The sequence below is a fragment of the Brachycentrus maculatus genome, unplaced genomic scaffold (assembly GCF_059751285.1).
Source record: "Brachycentrus maculatus isolate JH-2025_06_01 unplaced genomic scaffold, ASM5975128v1 h1tg000309l, whole genome shotgun sequence".
Classification (NCBI taxonomy): domain Eukaryota; kingdom Metazoa; phylum Arthropoda; class Insecta; order Trichoptera; family Brachycentridae; genus Brachycentrus; species Brachycentrus maculatus.
Genome location: NW_028281059.1, coordinates 905743 through 924111, shown reverse-complemented (window position 1 = coordinate 924111; position 18369 = coordinate 905743).

Sequence of the window (18369 nt, the reverse complement as noted above, 5' to 3'; positions counted from 1 at the left end):
TGCTCCGGTCATTCCCTACCTTAAGAAAAATATTACATATTTGTTAAATTCATTTATAGGAAAAGAAATTGCCACAATGAGCCGTAATAAATTTTTGGCGTATGTAATTTTAGCCTTTTCAAAAAAGCTAAGCCTCTTGAGATATCACCATTGATTCCAATATGTATTTGCATTTTCTTTTAGATTACACAAACATCTTATTATTATGTTTTCAAGTCCAATTAAAAATTTATCTTTCAATTTCCCTCTTAATTTTATAATTGTTTAATGAATGCGCTCAGATGTTTTTATAAATAATGTGGTTTTATATGTTTGAAGACTGATTCAATTATGCTGTAGTAAAATAATTGTATTCTTGCGCAAGGATGGCTAATAATGTTGCTGTTATATATCTGCCTGGTAAAAAAAATACACTCAAGTTTTATGTATAGTAATAATATTTTATTTATGCTGTGACAATAGAAATAAAAATTAATATTTAAAAAATTTATTTGTGTGTTCTTACTTTTTAAAATAAACTTTACGAATCATTAATTAATAGCGGTAAAAAGCGATTGACTCATTAATGTTTGACACGTGCAATTTTTTCGTAAGGTCGGACAATTATTTTTTGTACATAATTCACATCCCTTATTTGTGGAACAATGCCAGTGCGTTTTTTTTCAAGAGACTAATTTGAAACACTATAACTTAAGGTAAGTTATAGCGTTTCAAAGGTAGTCATGTTGATTTACTATTTTAAATTTGCGCGATGGAATGAGGTTTTGGATTTACAATTTACAACTAGCTATACTGGGAAACGTGTCACTTTGGCTCAGTCTAGTTAAATGGAAAAGAAAAAAAGCACCCATTTTAAATTGCTTGTGAAGCTATGTAAAATTTCATTGTGATGTTGTTCTTGCAAATGAGCGATCAAATGTATTCTTTCATCAATATGGTCTACCTTTCATTATCCTCCAAAAATATTATCTATTGTAATTACTCATTGGTTAAATAAATCACTTTTTTATTTTATTAATCTCTTAATGTGATATACTGTGAGCATATTTCAGCTTTTTGTTTCCCTCGCCGTAAACACTTATATTATCAAGATGCCGCAGTATGATTTAGAAGTACCTACCTAACTTTTAACCTTATTGTTGTCCGACTTTCTCTGGGGAGTGGGTTCTATTAACACGAAGAAAAAAAATATTCACGAAATTCATGTATTATGAAGATAGAAATTATGTAAAAATAATAATAAAAAAAGACAAAATTACAAACAAATATCCATAGATGTCATTGTTATTCTATACCAACTGATAGACGGACTTTGACATTCATTAACATCGTTACTCCTTTGAGAAAAATTCGCACCGACATTCATTTGCATCCATACTCCTGGAGAAGTTAATTATAACAAAATAATTTTTATATAAATGGGTTTCTCATTTACTAAATTTCTCGGTACAATAAATCTGGGCCACTTTGATTTTATTGGTAGCATAAACAATACTGAAATATTTCATTTGGCTGATTTGTGATCCATAGATATAATAATTTTTAGTAACTTTGATTAATGTAGGTATTAATTCTTATAAAACCTGGCCCCACCCCTGCTGGATGCTAACTAGTTACAAGAACTCAGTTTGGTGATAGTATATAAGTTTTAGGTAAGATATTTGATATCTAGTACACAAGTGAATTCATAACTTTGTAAACTAGCAAGTAAAATCATTGAACTAAAATCATACACTTTGAATCATTGAATTCTATTAATTCATGCCTAATGAGATAGCGAGTGTTTTTGCTTAGATTTTCTTGAATGTTTTTCGCAGATACTTTGTGGCACATTTTATAAACTGTATAAAATAAAACAACTTTGTTTTAACCACTTTTTATTGGTACACTTTTTCCAACCGGTTTCGACAAGAACCTTGTCATCCTCAAGGTTTATGTACTAATTCTAAAACATTGAGATACTCATAGTTAGGTTATAGTTAATTACCCTTCCCTTACGATACCAAAAATTTGTTTTTAAAATTTATTTATTCAAATCACATTTTTTAAATCACATTCTCATGTGGTGTACAGAGTGCGTGGAAGTTGTTTAAAACAAAGTTGTTTTATTTAATACAGTTTTTGCTTAGAATTCTTCACTTAAAAATTACATTGAATTAAACTAACTTCAATCATAATTAGGAATAGGCTATGTCCACCTCCATAGCGGTCAGCACGTTTGGCTACCACGGTGTTGTTTCTGGGTTCGATAAGTTCCCAGGGGGTCATAATAAATGTGGGTAATTTTTCACTCTAATATGTATTAAATCACCCTGAACTGGTACCTGAAGGGCACAGATGATCACCATTACTTCATGAGTTAAATAGTCAAGGAAACACTGCTTCTATACGATGCAGTGCTCCATGTAGCATTGTGAGCGGAGTAGGGTTATGAAAAGAAAAAAAGTGAATCTCAAAGAAAAATAAAGTTGGAACCTAAATAGAAAAAATATAAGCAGTGTTACATAAGCTGTATGTAGCTCGACGTTAGGTAATTCCAAAAAACCTTTTAAACCAGTATATAAAAAATTACATCCTTCGCAGTTTCCCGCTCCCAGTACGAAATACTTTTTACAGGGATTAATTTTGCAAACGCTAAAGGGTGTAAAAATCTTAATAACATTTTTCCCAAAAGCACCTTATAAAATTCTCCTTTATCATATGCTTTTGATAATTATATCTTAGATAAAGAAACTACAGTTTTTTTTGCTAAAATATTTTAATCCCTAAAGCAGGATTCTTCATCTAAAAATAAATGTTGCGAATCTACCTCATGACATATTTCAAATGGAAATGTTTATTCGCAGAAAACGAGCTTTATTTTACCGAGAAAATATTAAAGACCTTTATGACAAAATGTCATATTCGTATAACGCAAAATACCTCACAAAAGGATTACAATACACACCGCTCACGATAAAGTAATATGTATCTCGTAAGCTACTCGCTAAAATGCTTACAGGGCCAGGGGAGTCAAAAACTGCAAAATATGTATATTTCGTTTCATATTTGGTTGAATTATATTTTTTACCTTAATATAGTGAATATAACACAAAAGTGTAGAAACCATGGGGTCTTTTGCCTCCTTTGTATATTTTTATGAAGTGCCATACGATATGTTGCTTTACCACAAGAGATAACAATAATAATAATCATTAATGCAGCGCTCATTTCGTGAAAAATCCGTAAAAGGGAAAGTGAAAAATTTGGATTTAATCTGAAGGGAAAGGAAAAAAAAACGGTGAAAATTTTAGATTTTATCTGGTTTCTATGGATGACATCTGGAAAAAAATAAGTCTTGAGTAAAGGGAGTACTCGCAAACATACAATTCAATAACCAATCGTCTGTCTGTCTCACTCGCACAATATTTTTTTAGGATATGTATTGTTATTTGATTTTTTGTTCAATATTTATTGAAAAAATATAATTTTATAATTTCTTTTAACTCCTTACCATTCAGTAACATTTTTTTTAAACCATATATTTATTTCGAAGAAAAACTTATTTTTTCAATACAAAAACAGTGTTTTAAGCAAAAAATTCAATCACGTGTTACCTTAGTTTAGAGAAAATTATGTCGCGATTTATTGTATATTGGGGCCTTAAGTTGCCGCAGATGAAAAAATTATGAATTCCAATAACAATATTTTGAGTGCGTACAAATCTTTGTCTACTAATTCTGGGTTTGTCTCGCCTTAAACCAGCCTATGACAGATTGTAAGCCTTATAAATACTCAGACTTCCAAATTATTTTTCATATTAGTTAAGGTATCAATATGAGTTCCGAGATGCTTATGCGATATAAGAATGTTAAGAAAACGTAATGTTTAGTATAGAACCGGAGTGCACGCTTATAAAACAACAACTCTAGTTTCTTTTTCTAAATCTGTGACATTTAGAATACTCAAACGCTTATTGCTTATCGAAACACAAACATTGTGTGTACTTTAGAAGTGATACAGTAATCGTAGTTTCGATCGAGTCTACGAAGTTACTGAAACCGTTGGAGGGTAAAATTACAAACCCACCCTTAGGCTCAACTTTAGAAGACAAACCAACTTTCTAAACATTCTAGTCATCGGATTCATTCGGTCGCCGATATCTCGGAAGAGTTCAAGACTAGTAAAATTAAATCGGGCCTTAAAATCAACACTAAACTCTGAAAATAATATTAGGTTTTATAATTTATTTACAAAAGGGTATAATTACACATTCCTTTTTTATTGAAATATGCAAGGAATTAAAGTAAAGAATTAACTATCTATATGTCTTTTAACCGTTATCCGCACCCCAATGGTGCATAGGGCACTGCATAGTATAGAAGCAGTGTTAACTTGATTGTTAAATACACGAAGGACTACAAAAATCTTAAAATAATAAGAGATTATAATTCGTTGACAAAAGGGTATAGTAACGCATTGAAAATAGTTAAATTGACATAAAAAAAACTACAGGACATATCCTTATTGAAATCTGACGATTTGCGGACATTTTGAAATCTGGACGGAAACGGACAATTCGTGTCTTCATAAAATATGACGTCACCATACGCCTCAACCGCAAAACTCTAGCTTTTGCGTTTAAGAATTTGATCCCTGTTACAAGTACTCTGTACTAGGAGCGGGGAACTGACGGTAATCTGAACTTTATGCTTTTAGCTGCAAAAGTTCGCGAGATATTTTTCTAGCTTTGTAAGTAAAGGTTTTATTTTTCAACAGCTTCTTTTATATTGTATATTTGAATTTTGTATTTTTCTGACAATGCATTGACTATGAACATCAAAATTTTTGTTTTTACTCCAAATGCTTTGGGATAAGAGCCATAAAATAAACATTTGATTTCACAGGGTTTGATTGCATTATGTAATAGCTATGTTTTTTTGTAAAATAACGCGAGCGTAAAACGTAATTTGTGACCGAAAAAACACCATAAAATCAATTATGTTTTCGTACCCCTGAAACAGCTTATTATTATTACTTATGTGACCTTAAAATAAAGAAAATAAAATAAGTCACCAGAATGGAAATCAAAGCCTTTAAGTGTTTTCTCACGAAAGGGATGAAAGGCGGAAAATATACTTATTTTGTTTATACAAATAAAAACATATTTACCATATATAAACTTTCTTTTAGGAACGTACTCATGAAGATTGATGGATTGAAATTATTAACGAGCAAAATGAAAAATGTATTATTTTCTTTCTCACGTAGCCGCCCTGAATTTGAACGAAGAAGATTACTTTATATTGCTTCCTCTTCCTGTTGACGCTATAAAGACCAGCATATCCATTACGTTTAATGTAGCGCAAAGTAAATGAATATTATTAGTCGATGCGGGATTAGCTGGAAAACTATCTATAGTAAAATTTTATTGCATTCAATTTTCTTGTTGCAAGTTGCAAGTGAAGAAATACAAATACAAAAATACATGAAAAATAAGAACTCGACTTGTATCTTTGTTGATGTATGTATGTAATTAGTTTTCATATTTTTTTCTAAAATTACAATTCGCATTCAACGTAAAATTTTATTACTTTGTCTAATACGTTACATAAAAATATTTTTAAAGCTTAATATTTATTTAACATGGTTTTATAATATCTATTATAAACTTCTAGTGGTACACATATTATAAAAAAACCTCCCTCTTCAAATAATAAATAGCTCTTTTGCTTGTAAAAGGAAATTTTGGCAAAGTACCAAAAATTGAGTGATACATGCCACAAACAACTGCTATTTTTTATTTTTACGCTGTAAATTAACACTTTTTAATAATGACTACTAATAAAACACTCTCCTTACCATCCATTGTTTACTTTTTGTAATACCACTTTTTTAAAACACTTAGTTGTGACTACCGGTTTTGGAAAATTATTCCATCATCTTCTTCTAACACTTATCCGCACCCCAACGGTGCATAAGGCACTGCATAGTATGGAAGCAGTGTTATCTTGATCGTTAAACACACGAAAGAAAGGTGATCAGCCTTCCGCTTCAGGTACCAGTCCAGGGTCATATTAAATAAATATTAGACTGAAAAATCACTAATATTTATTATGACCCTCTTGGGAATAGAACCCAGGACCTCCAGCCTATCGCGCTAACCACTACACTATGGAGGAGAGAAAGACGATAAATAATCACAATGGGAATATTTTCCAAGTGGACTCGAAGTTAAATTAAGTGGGTTATTTATTATGGGTAAATCTTTATTGATTGCTTTACTTATGTTACTGCTAACGGTATTGGAATACTATTGATGAGGAAGACGGAAACGAGCAAATGAAGACAATCTTTTATTTATTAAAAATTACAAAGTCATAAGTGTGAAAATAACAAAATTACACCAATATATCAAAAATTACAAAACACAAAGGCGAGAAGAACAAAGCGACACCAATATAAAAACCACACAAAGTTTTGTCCGCCACCCCTTATATACGATTTTAAAGGAGCTACACGTGGTGGGGACAATATTATAAACAAAATATAAGTCGATGAACTGCGTCTCTTTGTTCTTCTCGCGTACATTTATTAATACTATTTTACTACATCAATTATTCTGAAAAATACACAGATTTTGGTCGAAACAACTTATTTCTAATTTTTCTAGATTATCTAAACAAAGACCAGTTTTATTTATATGTAAAATTTCCAAACCCGTTAATTTATTAAAATTATGGTCTTCAGACATAAGGTGATTAGCAAATTCCGAAATTTAATTATTATTTAGGCACCTTAGATGTTCTTTAACTCAGATATTGAATTGACGCGATGTTTTTCCTGTGTAAAAGGCTGGACAATTGAAACAATTTAATTCATAAACACCAGAATGAATAAATTTTATTACCATACCACAAAGTTATCAATGCTTTTAATGTACAAAATATGATTACTAATGTTTACTCTAATGTTTTTGCTATATTTTTTCAAGTCCTTCATGATTGAATTATTGATTTTTAAAAAGTTTAGCGAAAGGAGGTGCTGGACATTTAGCGGGAAGGACAAACCCTCCTAACGAATGTCCTGAAGGAACTCAAGGTAAGGAAGTAAGCGGCAGTTAAAAAGTTCATGATCAGCAGATTCATCTTTCACTTAAGACGCACATAACGAACAAGTTAAGGTATTTGAAGAGTAAAATGAGTTACACTGCCATATTTGAAATATAATATTACCTACTAGATATACTCGGCCCGCATGCCTATGGCCCAATCTGAGTAAATGGAAATATAAGAAAAACGCGTGTATTTGAATACAACGTTGTGTCGAAATTTCAAGGGAATTGGTGAATATGAATTGGTACTTTAGGAGATTAAAGATTTTCAACGAAAGAATATTAACATTTTTATTGATATCCATGTTCAGCTACGTTGAATTATCTTTTCTTGTAATATTGTATATGTACTCTTAAGTATACCATATCATTAGCGTATTTTTACGTAATCTTAAGTACTTATATTTTCTAAAGAAATATTTATAAACAATTATGCAAAGAGGTTTTTTTAAAAATAAATGAAATTGTCATCACAAATCATTTAAAAATTACATAAAATAAATGAAATCTCGCAATATAATTATGCTGACAAATTTTTCGAAGAATAAAAGGCATAATACCGATAGAGAAATAAGACGTTTTTAACCATCAATATCATCCCCATTTCAAGGAAATGTCAATTTTCAATTAAGCAAAATGATAAAAAAGCAGTTTTCAATTTAGTAAATTGGGATTTGAAGGAAAAAAACTTTGATTTGGGTGAAGTCTCTGAATGGTATAAAGTTATATATATATATATATATATATATATATATATATATATATATATATATATATATATATATATATATATATATATATATATATATATATATATATATATATATATATATATATATATATATATATATATATATATATATATATATATATATATATATATATATATATATATATATATATATATATATATATATATATATATATATATATATATATATATATATATATATATATATATATATATATATATATATATATATATATATATATATATGCGTACAATGATTACGGTGATTTCTCACGAAAACGGCGCTATATAAATTGTCCGATAAATAAATGAACCTCAAAATTTTATCATATTTATATAAAGGAACAAATCGTGAATCAAACAGTGAAATCGATATTGACGTTAAATATCCACATCCTTTAAAAATATGATTCAAATCATAAGCGGAAAATAAGAAGTTAAGTAATAATAATAATAATAAAACCCTTATCCGCACCCTAATGGTGCATAGGGCACTGCTTCATATAAACGCAGTGTTATCTTGATCGTTTACACATGAAGGAAAGGTGATCAGCCCTCCGCTTCAGGTACCAGTTCAGGGTAATATTGAATAAATATTACAGCGAGAAAATCACAATTTATTTGACCGGGGGGTCAAATAAATTGTGTGTGGTCAAATAAGCCAAGGGGGCTTGGGAATCGAACCCGGGACCTCCAGAACGGTAGCCGAGCGTGCTGACCATTACACTACGGAGGCGGACAAAGAAGGTAAGTACATGTATCTAACTTTTGTTTACACCAGCAAAATATTTCCATAAAAATAAATGAATACAGAATATAACGTAGGTAGTTTCCAGGTACTTTATTTCAGCAACATTATTTAATCTCCTTGTTTAGCGTCAAACGTCAGTCGGTGAGGAGAGCTATTGCCGGTTGTTAAGTTAGCAAGATGGGAGCCGCCACCTGTCGGGCGTAGTCAGTGAAAACTGACACAAACGGGGTTGGTTGGTTATAAGTTATAAATGAGGGCAATAAGGCTACCTCGGAGCTCGGAGTTCCTTTGTTCCCTGAAATATTTTCTCTATAATGAGAGCTTAAATCTGAAATTTCATCTGGACGTAAATATAATTATGTAATTTTTTAATGAATTTTAAGTCACAAAAACGGGAGAGCACGTACTGTTTATAAAACAGGTTTTCATAAAGGCCTCAGATTGCTTGAAAAAGTTACTGTCCGTTCCAGAATTTCTTACGTCTAGATAAATTTTACATTTAATAAACCAAACAAATAAATACATACATATAAATGGGTACAATTTTTTTTTAATATTGTGGAATATCCCATATTTTGTATCATATTCATACTGATTTTTGTAGATTGACCCTGTGAGTTTATTCCATATCTTAAAATGGATTCTCCAAGGAAGAGATCAATATTTTTTTTACAACATTTTGAGTGTGTCCAAATACTTGTTCACAAATCTGGATTATCTCCAATTAAAGGAGTTTTTTTAAGGTTATTTGAAATCATAAAGTTGAACAAGAATATTGAAATGTTGGCATTTACGGGGCTGACGACCGTCATAGGCTGGTTTACGTGATCACTTCACACACGTGTGACATTCACCAATTCTACCCATTTTTGACAACCACACTACTCAAATTTTTGGAAGTTATATATACATATATATGAACCAATTTCGAAACGTTGTTCTTGAATCACTAGAATTTCACTACAGACATCTATTGGTGAGATGAAAAGAAGCTTTTTACTGAGCAGTGGATTTCATTCAGAATTTGAGTAGCGTGGTTGTTAATAATGGGCAGGATTGGTGAATGTTACTCGTTTGTTAAGTAATCACTTAAACCAGCCTATGACGGTCGTCAGCCCCGTAAATGCCCAGACTTCAAGATTCTTCTTCATCTTTGATGATATGTCAAAAAATAAAGAGTACGATAATCTTTAAATTCGACTCAGGCAGGATTATACAGAACTCATAAAAAGTACTCACTTTGGTCTGCAGACGATCACAAGGCGAACTAAAAATATTTAATATTTAATAAATTCTTTATGAACATTTATCAATTTTTATTTCATTTATTGCTCATGTATCCTGTGGCAACACTCCAGACGTGTAATCAGCTTTCAACTTCATTGAAAAAAATATTTGGCCCTTTCCCAATTTATTCATTTTTATTGTTCTTCTGATGACAATATTCATGGTGATAATATTCACTTTCCATATAAATATTATCATAAACCATGCTTGAAGAAACATATTCGTTCAATTAGTTCAATATTTATGAGATAATTATACACGTAAAACTAAGCATTATTTTTGCATTATTTCTGCTCAGTGTAATTCTTAAGACTTTATTTTCTACGGAAAATTGTTGGCTCCTCATGATAAAATGCAAAAAATGTGTTATTTTATATATACTAATACTATAATTAGAGAGATGTTAATTAATATTTCTACCGAAATACACAGTCTACAGAGTAAGTAATTAATATTTGAGTCGTAAAATTCAGTTATTGTAAAAAAAGTGTTAAATAGCAGTGCTTATAACTTTTTTTAATTTAATAAATTATAATTTTATTTTTATTTTTACACTTATCAGTTAGGGTAGGCACTGCTCATGTGCATATATGGAACGCACCCACTGATCTACAGTATGAAAAGATTATATTTAAACATTTTTTTGGATTTTATTCAGAGTTATGTTATAACGTAACATCCAAAAAAATCGACAAAAATTGTCTGTAGAGCTCATTACACGGTATGGATAGGTTTCTTACAGCAACTTCAATCAATTTAATTTCTAGAATGTTTTTTGCAGATGTGGCACAGTCCAAAATATTTATTAAATAAATCTAAAACTTTGTGTTTAACCGCATTTATTTTTTATCATTTTTTCCAGCTGGTTTCGAAAAACACCTTGTAATCTTCAAGGATGGATTTAAATAATAATAAACAATAAAACTTATTACATAATTTAGAGATTTCGGAAATTAAAAAAGCATTAAAACAATACACAAGCACTATCAATAACCATGTAAATTTAAGTAAAAGCCTATTTTTGATATTTTCCCTATACCTAAAAGTATTTTAATAGTAATAAAAACTCTACGCCTTCATCCAATTTCACTTCAAACCTCACTTAATTACCCATTCCTTTATCCCGCCTACTCATCTAACTATGAATATCTCTCAGTTTTAAGTTTAGTACATATCCATCCTTAAGTTGAAAAGGTGCTTATCGAAAGCGGTTGGAAAAAAGTACCAAAAATAATAGTGGTTAAAAACAATGTTTTAGTTTTTTTTTTAACTAAGTTTTATCAATTTAGGTTAAGTTGCTAAACCCTCTCATAAAAAACATAATATTTCAAAATAAAATATAAAATAGGAACAGAAAAAAATGAAATGGAGTAAACTATTGGATAACTGGTTTTTGGTGATGTTGAAATTAATTTATATCATAAGGCATTACTCAGCGTGATCAGGGATTGGTTTTTCATTATTTTTTTTAGTTTTTTCTGTTCTACCATATGCCAATCGCTTACCAAGCCAAAGTAATATTGTTAGCTCGTTAACTCTCCTTGTTTTTGCTACAACCGCACAAATTTCAGTGATATATTCGACCCATTCGCCGTATAGGACTATACCGCACAGGAATTAGGCATAGTCCGTTGGTATGATAGTGGTTACATATAAAACATATGATTTATTAGAAAATACTTCATAACACTCTCCTTATCATTCATGGTTCACTTTGTATAATACCATTTATAAATACTATTTCATGACTAATACTGAACTGAATAACCATTTCATCATCAGGTCAATTTTTGATCTGACAATATAATGATTATTTCAAAACCGGTTGATACGATTTAGTGTTTTAAAATGGTATTACACAAAGTGAACGATGAATCATAAGAGGTTTATTTTACCACACCACAAAGTTTAGAATGTTTTTATACAAAAAAACAAACTTCATAGTTAAATATCATTTACAACATTTTGAGTGTGTCCAAATACTTGTTCACAAAATCTGGATTATCTCCAATTACATGAGTTATTTTCATATAATTTTTTGACATCTCATCAAAGATGAAGAAGAATATGGAATGCCCAGACCATTTACGGGGCTGACGACCAAGATTCAAGTGATTCAAGAACAAGGTTTCTAAATTGGTTCATATATATTGAACTTCCGAGAATTTGAGTAGTGTGGTTGTCAATAATGGGTAGAATTGGTGAATGTTACACGTGTGTAAAGTGATCACTTAAACCAGCCTATGACGGTCGTCAGCCCCGTAAATGCCCAGACTTTCATATTCTTCTTCATCTTTGATGAGATATCAAAAAATAATGTTAAATATCACGTTTGAAAAAATCATTGATTGATTTGGTAGTCGCTTTGTTGTTATATCTATCCATTTTCAATTCAAAGTTTACTTAGTAAATTCCACTTTATCTTATATCAATTATGACGCGTAGTATGATGCATTCTATATCATTATCAAAGACCGTATTTGATAATATACAAAGTACATCGAAACACGTCTCACAATCCATTTAAAAAACATTGTTCTATTAGAAATCAATTCTGATTATATAAACGGTTTAAAGATCAAAATGTTTGGATAACATATCGCTCACTCCTTTCAAGAACGTCATAAATCAAAAAACTTGATTTTTCAGGAGAACGTTTTTAAAGTTTAAAAATATAATACAATGTATTAAAAATAAATATCAAGCCTTTTACTGAACTTTTTACTGTGCAACAGATCTTTTTAGGTAAAGCCTGAAAGTTTTTCCTCCATTTGTAAAATATTTAGTTAATTTAAAAAAATTATTAAACAATACCTTTTCTTAAAAATGCAAAAACAACACATTCTGCCCTGTAGCGGGTAAATATTAAGTTAAAAATATGCCGCTTTTGCTAAGATATAGTACATTTTCTAGGCATTCCGAAAACATGCACAACTGAATATTGACGATTTTTGATTTATGACGTTCTTGAAAGGAGTGAGCGATATGTTTAAACTCTATCCACACTCAAATGGTACGCCAGGCATCGCAGCGGATCAATGTGGTGTTAACTTGATCGCGAATTAAATACAGACTAGGTGATCAGTTCTGGGCTCCGATCTGAGAGGGGAGTGCAAAATATTTTAACAATGGGAAACAATTGATTTTAATATTAATGAAGAGGAGAAAGATAATGGCAGAAATGCTTAGTGTACTCGAGGCTGCATACTTGTACACATACAAGTTTTTGCAAGTTAGACTAGAATTTATACAAGTTCCTTGAGGTGTACATAAAAAGAACACAAAAAACATCCTAGCGTTACCTTAATTTTGCTGTCACAAAAATTTTGAGGTAATAACTCCTGCACAATATTTTCATTTTGGTTCATTCCAGAAAGGCCAGTTTGACAACTGAAATTTTGTGAAAATGTTTCCTATTATATTCACCTTTCTTTGTTCCTAGACTATATTAGAAAAAAAATATTGTTCCAATATCTGCAAATGTCAAACACATACTGAGCCAATACTAAACACCGGAAAAATTGACTGATCAATAACACACACACCCTTGGTATATCAAGGATACATTTTGACTGTTAGGTGTAATAGTAAAAAAATGGTACTTCATATTTGTAGACCCAAATGTCTTGTTAGATTTTCAAAAGAAGTTAGAGAAAGTTTGCGTAAAACAGAATTCAGTTGTTTCCGCGTAGCATTCAATTATAATATTATCTTCCTTCAGACGTCTAAACTTCCGACAGTGAAGATTATTATGTTATTATATGTAGATGAAAACAAACATTTGCACTTACTTGAAGCGTTCAGTTGTTCTTATTCAAGGCAAATGTAAACGAACGATGAAATAAAATAAGGTGAAACTTACAAGGGCAGAGATAATAATCACATTAAAAACGTTCATCTTTTATTTTAATGTATTGGTTAGAGGTAATATTAAATAAATAAAAAAAAACACAATCCAGAAAAAAATCACGTTTTCTCTGAAGGATTTTTTAAGAGATTTTATGTCACTGAGTACACAACGTTTACACGTCACACATTATATTATATATTGTACATACCACCTGTCTGGTTTCACATAAATACCCCTATCCGAAGCAAATTTGAGATCATGTTTGTAACTATTCATCAAAATGTAAATATGGAGGTAGGTTTACACACTGATGTAAATTTACCTTTATATCAACACATTTATTCATTCATTACATTTAAATGTGCACAAAATAAAGGACAAAATGTAAATTCATCGTAAAATCGGGAAAAAATTTCGTTTCATACTTTACATAATTTTAGCAACTTAGTTCATGAAATAATTTTGCTTTGCAAGGAGGCCTGTCAGGAAGCCTAGAGGCTGCTATATCAGATTCGGAAATGCGGTTGGGACAGCTTTCGATGTCCCCTTTAGACATCTCCATTTAGGCGTCTAAACGCCAATATGGAAGACGTTATTAACGTCTATCAAAGATACCATCGACAGTGTCAGATGACCGTTTGATCACTTAAGCTGAATAAAATAATATGTATTTTTCACTAGGCTTTAAAAAGAGTTTTGGAGGAAATTTTTTGTTGCGAGAAACTGTTTTTTAAAGTAGCCCATCAAAGTAGTACCCACGGGACAGGCAATAAAGACCCCTAAGGGCCAAAGTATTTTTAAATTATTGTTTAATTCTTTGTATCAAGAGTCATCACAAAATAATAAAACAAACTTCATATTATTATTTAATTTTTTCATCTCCACAAAGATGAAGAAGAATATGGAAGTCTGGGCATTTACGAGGCTTACGACCGTCACAGGCTGGTCATTCACCTCACACATTTTTCTACCAATGATTAACAACCACAATAATAAAATTCTTGGAACTTCTATATATACGAGTATATTAAATGTATATTGTCAATTCAAAACATATTGCTTGAATTGACTAAAGTGATCACTTTAACCCGCCTATGACGGTCGTTAGCCCGTAAATACCAAGACTTCCGTATTCTTCTTCATTTTTGTTAAAGTGTCAAAAAATAATGTTAATAATAATTTCTAATTGGAGATAATCCAGATTTGTGAACAATTATTTGCACTGTAACAGTCTAAAAACTGTTACGTAAACTCATACTCGTAAATTCTGCGCTTTGCGCATGTCTCAAGAAAAACAGATTCCTACTTATCCCTTTTTCAAAAAACTGCAAGCGGCCGTTGTCTTCCCCCCCCCCGGACACTCTTCCTTCGTTTGGCGCGTGACGACGGCGTGGTGGTAAAAGCACGCTGTAAACTGTGCACCTTCGAGTTAAGCTTAGACTATGATGTTCTCTGCGTTAATCTAACAATGGTGTTTATGTGAGTGCGATAGGGAGTGAGGATTCAGTTGTCAATTCGACATACAGAAAAAGTGACTTAACCTAAAAGTATAACCACACGTCGCGTCAAATGAAGATCAGTGTGTGAACGTGTCTTCTTCTTCACTTCAATCTTCACTTCAGGTCTCCACTGAGGCTTCTCCGTCACCACACTCCAGCCACGTCCCACCGCCGGGATCAGGCGATCCTGGAGCCAATCTTCACTTCACCACTCAGATTTCTCCGTCACCACACAACAGCCACGCACCAGTCAGTACCATCCTTGTGCATTCCGTTCTTTAAATCATCAGGTTATCATGACAATCAGATTTAGGGTTAGTTTTTAGATTTAAGTTTTGCATTTCTTTGTACTTTTTATATTTAGATAAATTTAGGGTTAGTTTATCAAAATAATTTTAATTTATTTATAATAAATTACTGTAAAAATGTAAACTTGTTTTCATTTGGGAGTGGAGAGGAGCCACCGGTACATAAGAACCCCGACACCCACTTGGGATCTAGGAGTCCTGTCTCAGATACCGAGGATAATAGAAGGGAAGCACTACACTGGCGCCTCAACGCGGGTCAAAAAATATTGGTCGGCACTCCTCCGCGAACAAATGAAAACAACATGGCACATATCGAGAAAATAGAATCCTCACATTTCAAGACCATTGAAAAGGCCTTAAAACAGCGGGGAATAGTGCCAGCCCGCACCCTTGCGTCCCTACGCAACCAGGCTTTAGAATTCAACTCTTCTCTAGATTTGTTAAGAGACGTCCCCTTGACTCCCGAAACATCCACGGGACCCTCAACAGAGAATGATTCTCCGACCCGAGTAAACATCGTCCCTCCTTCCATGGGAAACCCTCCAATTGCACGTTCCGCCCGCACACCACCCCCGTACAATACCAATTTTTCCTCGTGGCCTGTTCCCCATTTTGATGGTTCCGGTGACGTCCGCGAATTTTTCGTAAGATTGGAAGAAATATCGAAGGCTCGCCGTTTCGATATAGCCAATCTACCTACCGTGTTACCGGAATTTTTAAAGGGAACGGCATTAACCTTTTTCAGGGCTCATTGCCAGAATTGCACGGTGTGGTCTGACTTAAAGGACCAATTTTTCTATAGGTATGAGGACGACGACCTCATGATTACAAAGAAAATTTCAGTTTGGAACTCTAAACAGGGTATCTCGGAGTCTTCGAGCGAGTACATCGCGAGGACAGCCAACCTCAACGCTCAGCTACGAGGTAACAGCCTACCAGAAACCGAGCTGATCAAGGTACTGGTTAAAGGCCTCCACGTGTCCTTTGCACCTATCCTAGTGGCGGCCCCTGCGACCTCGGTAATACACCTCGACAAAATGTGTCGTGCGTTTGACGGCCTGCACCGACCCAAAACAGAAACCACCACGAAACAGAGACCCTATGGTCAACCTCACCCCACTGTTTCATCAGTGTCACCCACGGACAAAGTCATTCGTAAATGCTACTCTTGTGGAGCCCCTGGACACTTTGCACGAGAGTGTCCCCGTAAATCAAACCGTTCTCGCCAAACAAACCCTCCTCGCCGCTCCCCCAGACTAGAGAAGCGTGAACCCCGCCGCTCTCCCTTTCCCGATACGTCACAACCCCCTCCTAAAATGAGTTACTGGACAAAAAACGAATAGCAAGCCGGTCATCCCCGACGACCCTTTCCGTGTCTCGGACCCCGGAATGGAGAGACTGGCTTAACTCGGTCGAGCTCTTTAAGAAGACTTACCACCTCCACACCTTACGGATATCCCACGGAACTGACGACCGCCCCTTTCTACATTTTAAAATCCGCTCAATACCGTTCAGAGCCCTCATCGACTCGGGTGCCGCAATAAATGTCCTAGGCGGACACCTGCACAAGACATTCCAGGAACTCGGCTATGTGATTCAACCAGATGATAGTATGGTACACACGGCGGATAGTAGCCTACATCCCGTTTTAGGTTACATGATACTACCATTGCATTACGATGGCCGAGTAACGCAAGTGCGTTTCGCTATTGTCCCGTCACTTAACGATAACTTTATATTAGGCGTCCCATTCATTAGAAATTCTAGGTTGGCCCCGTTACTATTTCCTGATAGCCCCTCAGTTAATCTTCTGGAGGACAGTCCGCCCCGTGAGATTGGTTCCCTAGAAACCCACCCCTCTTGTCTTGTCTCCTCCAATGACCTCTTACTCGCCCAGTCAAGAGAACTAGATCAAATTAAACTCCAGTTTGAAGACATTTCTTATGAAAAGGTCGGCCTAGGACGCACTCACCTCGTGCGGCACGTAATTGACACCGGCGATCACCCACCAGTTAAGCAAAGAACCTTTCCGCAATCGCACGTGCGTCGGAGCCAGCTGATTGAGGAACTGGACCGCATGATCACGCTAGATGTAGTTGAACCTTGCCGCAGTCCATGGCTTAACAACGTGTTTATGGTCCCTAAAAAGGACGGTACGGGAAGATTTGTCTTAGACCCCAGAAAACTGAACTCTGTCACCAAGGCTGACTGCTACCGGCTTCCAAACATCAATGCAATTTTGAGCAATTTGCGTGACACTAAATACCTTTCGGCACTCGACTTGAGCATGGGCTTTTGGCAGATGCCTCTTTCCCATGACTCTAAACTTAAAACTGCTTTCTTTGTGGAAGGTCGAGGACAGTTTTGCTTCAAAGTAACCCCCTTTGGATTAGCCAACATACCAAGCCAGATGCAAAGGCTGATGGACAGCCTCTTTTCGGATCTCGGCGACCACGTCTTTTGTTACTTGGACGATATCCTGATCTGTTCACCAACGTTCGACTCGCACATGAAGACCCTACGCCTAGTTCACCAACGACTGAAGGAGGCAAATCTAACTATCCGACTTAACAAGTCCGAATTTTGCAAACAATCACTCAAATACCTCGGGCACGTGATTGATAGGGAGGGAATACGTACCGACCCCGACAAAATTAGAGTCATGTTAGAATTCCCGCGTCCCACCTGCGTGAAACAAGTCAAGTCTTTCCTTGGCTGTGCGTCGTACTACCGAAAATTCATAGCTAACTTTGCTGAAATCGCGGCCCCCCTTTGCAGGCTAACTAGCATTAAACTGAAAGGATCAGCGTTTGTGTGGACCACGGAAGCG